General features: G+C 43.3%; 1 pseudogene; it reads right to left on the reverse strand.

The window, feature by feature from the left end:
- Window positions 1-247: 247 nt before the first annotated feature.
- Window positions 248-464, reverse strand: LOC145244105 (U2 spliceosomal RNA; annotated as a pseudogene).
- Window positions 465-14,692: the final 14,228 nt, after the last annotated feature.

A 14,692-nucleotide genomic window follows, 5' to 3' on the forward strand; every position in this document is an offset into this window, starting at 1 on the left:
TTATTATTATTAAAAAGTGTAACGTGTTCTTGTAAATAAAATCTCCACCTTAAAAAAAAATTCACACACTTTAAAATACGATTTAAGCAGACAAAAATATACAATATGCCAAACTTTTTTTTTTAATTAAAAGTGTTTGGGCTTTTAGCCTTAAAGCTACCAACGCGACTAATGTTATTTTATTTTATTTTTATTTTTTTTACCTATATGGCTTATTTGTTTGTGTTTTTAAGTAGTTTGAAATCTATTTATTTATAGTACCTATTTACTATGCCTCCCCACGACGGGACAGAGTTAGACACCAGGGTCGTTTTTTAACGTGGAGAAAAGGTACAAAAATAAAAATTGTCTCAGTCGTGAAGGATTTCTCCTCCACCGAAAGAGAACAAGAAAATGAAGTGCAGCAGCAGCATCTGAAGAACAGATACTACACTTTGATCTTGACCAAAAGGCCAAGAAAGTTTTGCAGAATAAAAAATATTTACATTTTTTTTTCTATAGAAAAGCGAAGAAAATTTTATTTTTAAAATACATTTCAGTTAGAAATATGTTTACCTTATATATATACATATATATACACAAACATATATATATATACACATATATACACACACATATATATACACACACATATATATATATACACACACATATATACACACATATATATACATACACGTACACATAACTATACACACACACATATATATACACACACATATACACACACATATACATATATACACACACATATATATACACACACATATATATACACACATTTATACACACATAAATATACATATACATACACATATATATATACACACGATATATATATACACACATATATACATATATACACACACATATATATACACACACACATTTACATCCCACGAGGACAATGTAAGAAGTTTTACACTTTGAACAGTTTTTTTTAATTAAAATGTGCAATAACAAGACGAGTATGTAAAACCGTTTTTATAATAAGCAAATAGTAAATAGCAAATATTGTTTTTATTTTTATATAAAAAGTTGTAAAAAGATTTGTAAATAAAATTATGTATCTTTAATTTTTTTTTGTTTGCTCATAGTACAAACATGTAAACTTTTTTATTCTATATTTTATTTACAAAGTTTTGTTATAAACATACATTTTTAAATTTTAAATAAAACTGTTATCCATTAAAACCATTTTTAAATGGTAAACTCCTAACTTTACCATCGTTTGCAGGCAAGTAAATTTCAAAGATTTTGATTTTATGAAAAAATAAATTATTAAAAAATTGTAAATAGAATGTATTGAAAAAATGTTTTTCGTTTGTTTGTGTAATGAGGCGAAATGTAACAGAGAACAAAGGCAGTCGTTTTCAAGTTAAGCGCCAGAAGCTTTATTACCCGAGACGTGTTTTATACAGAGCTCTGCGTGCTTTGCACGCCGTTTCGTATTTAGTTGTAGCCGTAGCTACGTACTCCACAAAATCCCCCTTATTCAATAATGTTTTATTGGTTTTTTTTATTACCCATTGCAGTCTGGGCTTATGTGTGTTTTTGTTTATTACTTTTAAGTGTGTTGTGTGTCGTTGGTGTTTTGTGTGTGTGTGTTGTCTAGTGTATAGTCTCTTAGTCGGGTAGGGAGTTTGACAACACGACTAGACTTGCGAGGTTGTTTGTCATGTGTTGACAGTTGTTGAAGTGCTGGTTTCGTCTGGTCAGCGTTATCTTCTGCTGTTTGCTGTATGGGAACATGATTAGGTATGATGGGTGTGTTGGTTGAGCGGGTGGTTGGTTGGCGAACATGTATTTGGTTTCTTCTGTAGATTTTCCCATTTACTTGGACTCCGTAGCTGCGTGGTGCTTCTTTGCTAGTGATGATGCCAGGTTTCCAATCGCTGTGAGGGATCTGCGGGTGACATTTCACCCTAACAGACTGTCCAATGGTGAGGTCCGGCAGAGGTTTACTGTGTCTATCATAGCATTTTTTTTGCTACCCGTCTTTTATTGATGAGTGCTTGCTGTGTATTTGTTTACACTTGTGGTATGTAGTCTGTGGGTTTGCAAGGTAGCATGGAGCGAGTGCGCCTTGAAAAGAACCTTTGTGCCGGTGAACTATGCATGCCAGGTGTGATAGCATTGCGCCATTTAAGTATGGTTTGCCAGAAGTCTTTCCTTTCTTTTGTTGACTTTTATTATAATTCCTTTCATCAGCTTCACTGCCGCTTCAGCCCGCCCATTTGATTGGTGATGGTGAGGGCTGGCGGTTATGTGCCTTATGTCCCATGACTGTGTGAACTTGTGAAACTCACTACTTATATAGTTGGTAGCATTGTCAGTTATCATGGTAGCTGGTGTGCCATGTGTGGCAAACATAGGTTTGATCACCCTGACAAGGGAGTTTCCGCTTAGATCCGGGAGTTGGCCAACTTCCACAAAATCTGAAAATATGTCCACCACTACCACAAAGTGTTTGCCGTTTATCTCAAAACAGTCAATGGCAACAGACTGCCATGGGTGAACTGGTATCGGGTGGGTCATCAAAGGTTGTTTTTGTTGTTGTGGTTGTGTCAGTTGGCAAATTTCACACCTTTGAACAGCTTCCGTGATCTCCGCATGCATTCGTGGCCAGAACATTATATCCCGGGCTGTGTATAGTGTGTATTGAATGCCCAGATGAGATCTATGTGCTCTGGTGATCATGTCAGGTCTAAGTTTTGTCGGTATGATGAGGCGTGTGCCTCGATATGCCAGGCCATTTTCAGAGGACAGTTCGTCGCGGTATGGCCAGTATTCCCTTATGTTGAATGGGCTGTCGTTTTTGTCCTCTGGCCACCCGTTTTTTGTGACTTCCATTAGTGTCCTTAATGTTGCATCACAGTTAGTTTCCTCTTGTATCTGTGAGAGGCGGTGGTCAGTGACAAAGTGGTCGTCTTCCATATTGATGTTTTCTAACTCTTCTGCGAGTTCCTGTTCTTGCAGATGAAATATGGTAAGGTTCTCTTCCATTGTGGCTGGGGCAGTAGGTGGTGATGCCCGAGATAGTGTGTCACTAATGTACATTTGGGGTCCTGGTTTGTATCTCACATCTAGAGAGTATTTTTGGAGCCTTAATCGCATTCGCTGGAGTCGCTTTGGGCCCACATCAATGGGTTTTGCCAATATTGTCTCTAGGGGTTTGTGGTCGGAGAGTACTTTGACTTTCTCTTTGCCAAGGATGTATTGTTCTAATCGTTCTGCTGCGAAAACGATAGCAAGACACTCTTTCTCTATTTGGGCATAGTTTCGCTCAGTTTTTGTGAGTTCCCGGGATGCATATGCTATTGGGTGTCCATCTTGTGTTAAGACTGCCCCAAGGCCAACTTCTGAACTGTCACATTCAAGTGAGACCTCCTTGCTCACATCATAGTAGTGAAGAACAGGGGCTTTGGTGATAAGCTGTTTGATCTGCGTGAATGCTGTTTCATGTTGTGGTAGCCAGTCAAACACAGATTCCTTGTCAAGAAGGCGTCGCAGTGGTTCACATACTGTGCTGAGTTTTGGGGCAAACTTGGTGAGGTAGTTTACAACTCCCAGCAATCGTTGAACACCTTGAATGTCTGTAGGGCGTTGCATCTCTGATACTGCCGTGACCTTGTCTGGATCGGGTGCTAGCCCTTGTGCGCTGAAGATATGTCCCATGTAACTAACAGAAGATTTTTTAAAGGTGAGCTTGTCCGGATTCAGCTTTATTCCAACTTTGCGGCACCTTTCCAGGAGCGCTGTAAAGGCAGCATCATGACTTTTGTCCGCTTCCGCATCACTGTCACCAGACCCGTAGATTATGGTGTCATCTGCGATAACTTGGGTATTTTCAAGTCCTTTAAGGCAGTGGTCGAGTCGTCGCTGCCATTCTTCGGGGGCTGAGTTGATTCCGAATGGCATTCGAAGCCATCGTATTCTGCCAAATGGGGTCCAGCAGGTTGTCAAGCAGGAAGATGATTCATCTAAAACAACCTGAAGAAAGCCATCTTTAGCGTCAACAACCGAAAACAATCTGGCCTTCTTCATTTTAGTTGCAATTTCCTCAACAGTCGGTGTTGGGTAGTGGTTGCGCCTGATCGCCTTGTTTAGGTGGTATGGGTCAATGCATATCCGCAGTTTGTTTGGCTTTCGGACGACAACCAGGTTGTTGATCCATGGGGTTGGTTCTGTGACCCAGGCTATTACTCCTTGATCGACCAATTCATTGAGTTTTCTTTTTAATTCCGTTTTCAGTGGCAGAGGAACCCTGCGGGGATTATTTTGTATAGGCTTGACGTTTTGGTCGATTTCGATTTTGTATTTGCCTGGTAGCTTCCCCAGGCCAGAGAAAACGTCTTCATATTTTCTGAGGATATCTTCTTTAGTAGTTGTCCTTGCCTCCTTTACTTCACTCAGTTGTTTAACACATTCTGTATTAAAAGCTATCAGCCTCAGAGCTGAGCTAGCCTGTCCGGAAAGTAGTGAAGGTGAGTTGCTGTCCACCACTTGAAAGTTGACTTTTTTTCTTATGCCATTTATCTCACAATGAAGTATTACTGAGCCCAAGGGTTGCAGTATGGAATTGTCGTACAGCCTTAACCTTGTGTGAGAAGGCTGTAGTGGTGTTTTTTTTAGATGTTTATAGTCGGCAAGGGCCAACGTGCTGCAGCTTGCTCCTGTGTCAATTTGGAATCTACACGTGGTCCTTGCACTGTCTCCTGGGATGGATAGACAAATGTCTGCGTGGTACTGTTTGCGGTCTGACAGAGATCCCAGAACATAAATGCTTTCATCACTGCTGGGCACTTCTGTTTCAACATAGCGCACTTTTGCAGTTCGTTGCGTCATGGGTTTGTTTGGCCGTTGTGGTGGGGTAGGCTGTGTCTGTGATTGGCATACCCTGGCAATGTGATTGCGCTTTAGGCAGATCGCACACGTTAGTCCATAGGCCTGACATTTCCCTTTGTCATGGCTCTGTCCACAGAATTTGCAGTTTTTTATAAATTCGCGTGTCTTTTTTTTGTCTGCTTTCGTGAAGTGGACGTTCTCTACTGATTTGTTAAGTTTGCCGAGCTGTTGTTCAGCCTGTTCAGTGCTTCGACAAATATCTATTGTCCGGTCTAAGTTAAGTCCAGATTCACTAAGGAGTCTGGCCCGTACATTATTATTGCTGGTACCTATCACAATTCGGTCACGTAGTAATTCATCCTCAAGTGCACCGTACTTGCAGGTTTTAACTAGGTTTCTTAATTTGTTTAAGTAACTGTCAAATTTTTCGTCCTGTTCCTGTGTGCAGGAATTAAACATATACCGTTGGTATATGGTGTTTTGTTTAGGCTCAAAGTAGTCTGTGAGCCTTTCCAAAATATTTTTTGTACTCGCTTGTTCCTCTTCCGATATTGGCAGATTTTTGTATATCTGTAAACATTCTTTACTGATGACAGAAAGCAGAGTTCCTACCTGTATTTTTTGCTGCTTTTTTTCCAATTTCCATTGCAGCTGCATAATTTTCCCAGGTTAATTTGAAGAGGGCCCAGTTCTCTCGTAAATCGCCATCCATTTCCATTTTCACTGGTGGTGGAATTGCATATGCCATGTTGTTGCCGACGAATGTATAAAAATGACCGAATCCACGTGGTTGATAAATTCCGTGCCAGGATATGTAACCACAAAGTCCGAGTTAAAATATGTACGTTTTGCTGAACGATTATAATTATCCACAGTGTTTACGTTGTTCCGGAAAGAAGAAAAAAATGAAATCCCACTTCTGACACCATGTAATGATGTGAAATGTAACAGAGAACAAAGGCAGTCGTTTTCAAGTTAAGTGCCAGAAGCTTTATTACCGGAGACGTGTTTTGTACAGAGCTCTGCGTGCTTTGCACGCCGTTTCGTATTTAGTTGTAGCCGTAGCTACGTACTTCACAGCAGTTTGCCTGCGGAAAAAGCCTGTAAAATTTTATTTAATCTGTGAAGTTAAAAAGAAATATATATTTTTTTTATTACTCTGTAAAGTGTACACAATTTAAAATAGTGTTTTTTAATTAAAATGTTTTTCGACGGCTTATAATGGCAAAGTTAAAAATATTTGTATTAAAAAAAGCAATTTTAATCACAAGCTTATTTTGTTATACGCCTAATTTTAATTAACAACAAGCTTTTTATGAATAAAACCGTTGTTAAATAGTAAAACTTTTGTCGTTAATAAAAATCTGTGACCCAAAAGTTATAAAAGTATGATTCAACTCAGAACTTCCGGTTCAGTTGAATTGCAAAAAGAGGATCACGTAAACATTGTGTTCCTTCTACCCTAATTGATATTCTACTAATAGACTACCTGATGGTATTCCAATTATCGTACTCAAAAAACTTCAACCTGAACTAGCGCCAATACTTAGAAAACTGTTTAAACGTTGTCTTAAGGAGAATAGTTTCTCATCTCCCTGGAAAATTTCATCAGTATGCCCTGTATTCAAGAATTCAGGTGATCGCTCATCCCCCTCTCAGTACAGGCCAATAAGTCTCCTGTGCGTCTTGAGTAAGTTGCTGGAATCTGTGGAATATATGCTGGAATTACAGAAGTAATCAACCATCTAAACAAAAATAACCTTCTTAGTGACACTCAATATGGTTTCCGTTCTGCTAGATCTACAGCAGATGTGCTTACAGTTATATCTCATAGGATTAGCAAATCTCTCGACGGAGGCAACCTTTCTAGGGCAATTGCTCTTGACATATCTAAGGCCTTTGATAGGGTATGGCATAAAGGTTTACTTCATAAGATCTCTAGCTATGGTATTGCTGGAAATGTCTTCTCAATTATTAAATCATTTCTTTCTGATAAGTTCATAAGAGTAGTAGTTGAGGGGCAAAAATCAGAAGCTCACAGTATTAATGCCGGTGTCCCTCAGGGGTCCATCCTGGGCCCAACTCTTTTCCTGATCTACATTAATGATCTTCCAAATCACATCCTTACATCATTTATAGACATTTATGCTGACGACACTACCATCTATGGTAGCACATCTAAGACAGTAAACGACCAAGTTCTCTCCAATTCTCTCTCCTCTGATCTTGAGCACGTAGTACAATGGGGTAAGGAGTGGCTGGTTACTTTTAATGCATCTAAAACCAAGCTTCTCTCTTTACATCATCTACATTCTGATCCACATCTGGCATCAATTGAAATGAATGGCTCTCGTCTTCAGGAGGCCTCAAGTTTTGACAAGCTTCTTGGCTTGACCATTACTCCTGATCTTAAATGGAACACGTACATCAAATCTGTTGCCAAGGCCGCTGGAAAAATGGTGGGATCTTTCTATCGATCTGGTAGATATCTCACTGCTGATGCTATTCTCTATCTATATAAGAGCCAGGTACGTCCAAGGATAGAATACTGTTGCCACATCTGGGCAGGAGCTGCTAGAAAGAACTTGGCCTGCCTTGATAGAGTTCAAAATAGACTTCGTAGCCTCGTAGGAGATGTCCTTTTCTCTTCCTTGCAACCTCTATCTCATAGAAGAGATGTTGCGAGTTTGTCTCTGATGTATCATTATTTTCATGGAAAGTGTTCGACTGAGCTTCAGTCTATGGTCCCCCATTGCCAAACTTTCACAAGAAACACTCGTCTAGCTGAAAACACTATCAATAATTCCCCCCACTCTTTATCTGTGCCTAAACCTAAACGTAGATTCCATGAACAAAGCTTCTTTCTTAGAACTGCACGCCTGTGGAATTGTCTTCCGTTTTCCTGCTTTCCAGCTGACTACTTCGTCCGTCTCTCTTACGCACCCACACAACACACAAACATAAATAAGTTCTTGATGAGCCATTCCATATAAGTTATCAAATTTACCAAATTTTCATTACTAATGATTACTATATTGTCCAATTTCTACTGTACACTCTTTAACCCTTATCCTTGAGTGGCCTCTTGGCCTTGATAATGTGGTGATGCGTATGTAAAAAAAAACAAACAAAAAAACCTAGTACTTACCTTTCTCAACACAATTGATATAAAAAGAATTTAACAATGGCCTCCTTGCATCCCCAAGAAATAAGTTCTGCGACGGTAAATGAACTTCAACAGATTGAGTTTTCACAGCTGTCTCTCTATGATAAAGTTGTGTAGAAAATGTGTAAGGAAAGTCCTATAAAATTACTGCGCCATCTGTAGATCTATAAGGAAAATCCTTTAAAAGTACTGCGCTCTCTGTAGATGTATAATTTTGCAGCAACGTAAAGCAATTCAATAACCAGTAAACACCGGTTCTGCACGGAATCCAACTAGCAAGGTACCTAGACGGACGCGAACGGTTACTCAGAACGGACCCAACAATCGGTTACTCAGAACGGTCCCAACAATGGTAAGATATGCTCACACCCACACGGCACGAGAAGCAACAGCAACACGATTCCCGACCAAATCAATCATCGCTCTCCCAACGTCTTTCAATCACCCGCTTTTATGGCCGTTGCAGGCCGGCTAAATTTGCATATTGCGAGAATTCATGTGACTTTGCGAGATATCATCCTTTACAAAAGACGGCGGCCGCCATCTTGATCTTTCTTTCTCTATTTTCGGTCGGCGATGCCGAGCCGGCCCCGAGGTAAGTCTTTCCTTTTCGTCCGTCTCTCTTACGCACCCACACAACACACAAACACGCGGGCGCTTGTCTCCTAGATGCACATTACACTCCCCCCTGATCTGATGATCACATAGGGAGCATTGTGGGGGTGGCCTTTTAGTGTGTGTGCTTCTGCGAAGAGGTACATTTGTAACACAAAAGAGGGGCTACATCAGATCAGTAGGGTCGATGTGACGTTTTTTGTTAAATGTGATAATCAATCCCGGGCGAACACCGGTTACAGAAAAAAAAAAAATTTTCTTTAGTTAATATTTTTATGTATCAAAATCTTGTTGTTGGGATACCATACGGTCGGGGGATAAAAATAGAAATCGCCTGCTAAACTTCAAAGCGAAAGATTACTTAAAATATTTTTTAACCAAAATACGCCACGTTTGAACTAAACTAGCCAAACACAAAATATTCCGAATCAGAGCTTTGAAATGTCGGTCGGCTTGAAAATGTGTTGGTTGACAGGTGAAATGTCGGATCGTTTTTGATCTGAGAAACACACTCACACACACACACACACACGAAACAGATCGGGCCTGATAAAAGAATTCATGACGTCAGCCCAAGGTTCGACATGAATTGTTTTTCAATATGACTTATCAAAAAAATGTCTTTTGGCAAATTGTTTTGGGCGCTAAAGGGAATTCTGACATGTAAAGAATATTTTTTAAAAATCACACGGATATTTTTACAAAACAAATAAATTCAAAGGGGAAAGAATATCAAACGGATATTTTTAAAATAGATGAAAGCTGGTGATCTATTACAAGCTAAACAATAATATTTCCTCTGATTATCAGTTGATAATATGGTAAAAACCATTATAAAGAAGGCGGGGTCAGACAAGTTGGGGAGGAGTCAATTTGATTTTGGAAATTGGGGGCGGAAAAATAATACCTGCCACAGGCCAAATTGACCAATGAGAAGGAATCAGGTGGATTGTTATCAATCAATTTGATTGGTCGAAGACGAACGTAGGCGTCGTCATTATTCAAGGGTTTTACTATATAAGATCTGTAAAACTCGATTTAATGAGAGAGAGAGATAGAAGAGTTAGAAGAAGAGAGAAGACAGAGAGAGATCCCTGGAGAGACAGAGATAAGGTCTCGGTAGAGGACTCCAGCCACCCAACTTCTCTCTCCCCCTCGCTGATCGCCAGAGAGCTCAATTTGCAACATAACAGAATTCAGAGGACCTAAGAAGAGACCAGCCAGAACACCTTAGTGATAATTACAATGGTCCGCGACTCCGACCGTGTATTTCAACAACAAGAAGCTCATTCACAAATCTAATTGCTTGCTTCCATTTAATCTTCAATTGTACATACGTCTGTAGATAATCATTTATGAATTTCCTAAATACATTATATATCAACCAACCTCCGGAGTTTGTTTGCTGATGTGCTGTTGTTCCATGTAATTTTAATTCTTTTTACTTGCCACTTGTGACCCCGTTCCCGTCAACGAACACCCAGTTAACAGGATGACCAACTAGACGATCAAGAAGAACAGGCCTTGAGGACCGTGCAACCGAGAAGAGTCCTCCAACGCCTTGACGAGGACTCACTGGGTGACGCGACGTACCAACGGTTGGCAGACCTGGTTGCCCAGTCGACATAATTAATTACCCGGTGACTAGTATAGTCATAATTGGGCATCGACCCAGGGTTAAGATCATAACTGGGCCGCGATCAGAGGTTCAAGGTCGTGTAAGGTCACGTCCAAGGTCACATTTGGTGCCATGACCAGGATCTTGACCCTGAAAGGTTCTACGGCACATCAACCGGAGAGAAGGATCAGAAGAAAAACCATGGCGCAACATCTGTTAAGGAGAGGAAATCATAAACTACGACACAACGTCATCGAAATTGAAGGAGTGAATCAACCCAGAAAAAAAAAAACTACGACCACACAGCATCTTAGGAGGAGAGAACCAATCAACACCAAAAACTATCACGGCACAACGTCTTGAAGAAAAAATCGCAAACTACGACATTGGACATTAGAAACTTTTTGAGCATATATCTACAGACCTCGAACTACGGGAACTCGACCCTCGGAACCTGAAGCGAAGCGGGATATAGGTGAGACCCTCTTATTTTTTCTTGTGATTTTTTGACTTGGGTTTTTCTCGCAGTGGTTTGGGGGCGCCTGGAGGCATCAATTTTAAAAACAAAGAATGTCTGAAACAGGTGAGAGGAAGAGCGAGGCTTTAGGGGGAGTAGAGAGGGTGGCAACGGAGACTGGGGCGGTTTCGAATGGCGCCCTGGGAGAAGGACGGAAGAAGGAAGTCCCAGACGTCCAACCAGAGGGGAAGGTGACTAAAATTGAGGCTAAGAGGGCGGAGTCGCTGGAAACATCCGCGACGGAGTAGTTAGATAGAATCCAGGAGCGGATAGATAGCACCTGGTTGACGGAGGAAGCGAGGCCAGGGTCTCCGAGGCTGATGGAGAATTTCCGGGCTTTGCTGGGAAACCTTCGGATTCGTCCCTTCAGAGGACATCCGGGGAACCTGGCCGAATGGCTACAGGCTATACATAAAAAAAATTGTGTATGGCTTGCAGGATGCAGAGACTGTCCTTCTGGCCACGAGGCGACAGAGGGGCCAGTCTCGAGATTTATAGAGCGGAAGATGTCTGAAAATGCCGCCCTTACTTGGTCCGTACTCCGTCGGCAACTGGAGAACGAGTACTCCAGTGAAAGAATGACCATCGAGGCGATGAGGGAGTTGCTCAGACTCAGACAGAAGGCGGGTGAGGAGGTGGTAGAACTGGCCAAGAGGGTGTCGAGGTTATCAATGAGGGCGTTTCCTTCCGGAAAGCACTGTGAGGGAAAGCCGAGCCATACAGGCCATGCTGGCCGATGTGTTCGGGGAGGCCATTAGTGACGGGGACGTGAGGGCAGATGTCCTTAAAGGGAATCCTCTCAAGTTGGAGCATGCCTGGGACTTGGCCCAATCAAGTGAGAGGGTGTGGACTAGAGTTCGCGCCACCCTGTCCAGAGAGTCGGGCGCGCAGGGCTCACCTCAGAGGAGGGGGCTCTCACCCAGGCGGGTCCGCCAGACACCCCCTCAGCTCAAACCGGAATCCAAGGAAAATTGGGAAATAGGAGCCAGGCCCAAACCGGAGGCCTGGAGGTCCCGACAGGGGCGCTATCAACCGACTCCCGGAAGAGGTGAGCTAGTATGCTACCATTGCCACTCTAGGGGCATCGAGCAAGGGAATGTCCAGCTAGGTGGGGGGCGCCGCCAGGGGTGGCGGAAAATAGAAATGCGGGATTCAAGGCCGCTAGGATAGGGAACTCATCCGCGACAAGAACAAAGCAGGCGGAACACATCAAGGAGGTTATTGAAAGAAAAGAAAGGCAGGTGAACCCCGTAAGAATGAGACCCTTTGAGTGTTGGAATTACGGCACTGCTAGTCATATGGCTCGGAGTTGCCCGAGGCGAAGGTATTGGAGGTGTGGACAGACGGGACACCTTAAAAGAGAGTGCCCCAAGGGTAGGGAAACCCGTTCCAGAAACAAGAGAGGCAGGTCGGAACGTGGGTGGTCAACTACGGTGCAGACGGGGATAAAAACAAGACCAAGACCTGTAGGGAAACTTCCACACCCGACCTCACCACGCTATGGATGGCAGGATCAGAAGAGGGTCAACGTTCGCCACCTGTTGAAGGAAGTTGGTGACCTCACCTGCGAAATGTTGATTGTGGGCCTGAGAGTGTTGGCCCTGGTGGACACAGGCGCCTCTGTATCCCTAGTCAGCTCGGGGGCGTACCGACGTCTGACAGACAGGCGCCCCCTTCATCCCGTTGACTTGCAGCTGGCCCAAGCGGATAAGACTAAACTACGCTTGGAAGGGATGGCCATCCTCCCATACAAGCTAGGACCGAGTCGAGGTCACTTAAAAGTATATGTGGCCCATGACCTGTGCGGAGATTTAATACTCGGGGGAAACTGGTTAAAGCAGCAGGGGGCGATGATAAGTTTCGACCCACCAACCCTGCGGGTAGGAGAGGTGAAGGTTCCTTTGGGAGGATCTGACCTCCCGAAGGCTTGCCCAGTGGTCATCCAGGAAGACGTAGTAATACCACCCCAGACCGTGGTGTCCGGAAAAGGGTGGATAACGAAGAAAGGACGGAAAAAGGGCGGATGTTATCAGATAGGCCCCCCCTCCAGTAAAGATGTATCGGGTCCAAAAGTGATGGTCAATGAGGCTGTGGTAGGTCCCAACCGGAGTATAGTCCTCTTACTGACCAACCATGCTAACAAGACAGTAAGGATGAAGAAAGGCAGCCTTATAGGACAGGCCCACCCGATCCATCAGGTTCAACGGGTGGAGGTCGAGAGGACAGAAAATAGCCAACCCACGGGGTTTAAAGGAAAATTTAACCCCGAGGAAATAGTGGTATCTTCCAAACATCTAGGGAGGGTGATGAGAGTGTTGGAAACCAACAGGGATATTGTCGCTATGAACGACACCGAATTGGGACAGACCAGCACTGTGACAATGGGAATAGACACTGGAGACCATCCTCCTATTAAAATGAAACCATATCGAACCCCGATCCATAAACGGAAGATCCTGGAGGAGGCAGTGGCCGATATGTTGGAAGCCAAAATTATAGAGCCATCAGTCTCTCCGTGGAGTTTCCCGGTGGTTATTGTGGAAAAAAAAGATGGAGGCCACAGATTCTGTGTGGACTTCCGAAAGTTAAATGCCATTACTAAACCCTTGGCGGCGACATTACCCCTTATCGACGATATTTTAGCCTTGTTAGGTAGGGCAAGGTACTTTACCACCCTGGATTTAAGGTCGGGCTATTGGCAGGTTGCCCTAGATCATAGGGACCAAGAGAAGGCGGCCTTTACATGTCATGTAGGGCTATTTAACTTTAGGGTCATGCCATTTGGTCTTTGTAATGCGCCAGGTGTTTTTACCCAGTTGATGTCGATAGTCCTGAGGGGGCTGGAAGGGTTCGCAGTGGCATATCTAGACGACATTTTGATTTTCTCAAAGGACCGGGAGGAACACTTTAACCACCTACAGAAGGTGTTCAACAGACTATGGGAGCATAAGTTAAAGCTAAAGTTAACTAAGTGCCAGTTTTTCAGGGAAGAGACAAAGTACTTAGGATTCGTGATCAACGCTTCCGGGGTTAAACCGGACATGGACAAGGTTGAGGTCATCAGGTCCCTTCCAGAACCCAGGACCGTACGCGAGGTTAGAGGTTTCATCAGCATGATTGGTTACTATCGGCGATTTATACCGGCTTTTAGTAGGCTAACCAGTCCTATTATAGCCCTCACCAAGAAATATGCCCATTATAGATGGACGGATGACTATCAGAGGGCATTTGAGGCCCTGAAGGATCAACTAACTGCCATACCCCTTCTGGCGTACCCGGACCTTAACCAACCTATGGTTCTTTATACGGACGCCAGCGAGACATGTATAGGAGCAGTGCTGACACAGCCGTGTCCAGAGAAGGATGGGCCAGTGCAGGGTATACCAGAGGAAGTTCCGATATATTTCCTCTTCCACAAGCTGTCGGAGACCCAACAGCGGTGGACCGTGATGGAAAAGGAGGCGTATGCGATAGCCTACGTGGTCCAAAAGTTAAACTATTTTTTGAATGGGGCCGAGTTTGTCGTGAAAACTGACCATCAGGCCCTGAAGTACTTGTTTGAGGCTGACTGGACCAATAAGAAGATCCAGCAGTGGGCCCTTAAATTGTCCGGCTATCGTTGTAAGATAGAGTATTTGGCCGGCAAGGACAACACCTGTACCGACCTATTATCACGGATTCCGGAGAAGTTGGAATCGGAGGCGGTCCGACTGGATCCGGGGGTGGACGATAGGGCCTTCCAGGTTGGAATAATAAATTCTCAGGCCTTAAAAGATAGGCCGGACTGGAGCGACAGTGGGTCGGAGGAACCCACTGTCCTGGCAGATCCCCATTGGACCAGGGAGATCTACAGCGGCCAAAAGGACCCCGAGCGAGCGAAACTTAGAGAAATGTGGAGGAGGGGCAGACTCAAAAGTATACCCTCCAG

The sequence above is a fragment of the Euprymna scolopes genome, chromosome 22, assembly GCF_053919585.1.
Source record: "Euprymna scolopes isolate OS-2025 chromosome 22, ASM5391958v1, whole genome shotgun sequence".
In the NCBI taxonomy this organism is placed as follows: domain Eukaryota; kingdom Metazoa; phylum Mollusca; class Cephalopoda; order Sepiida; family Sepiolidae; genus Euprymna; species Euprymna scolopes.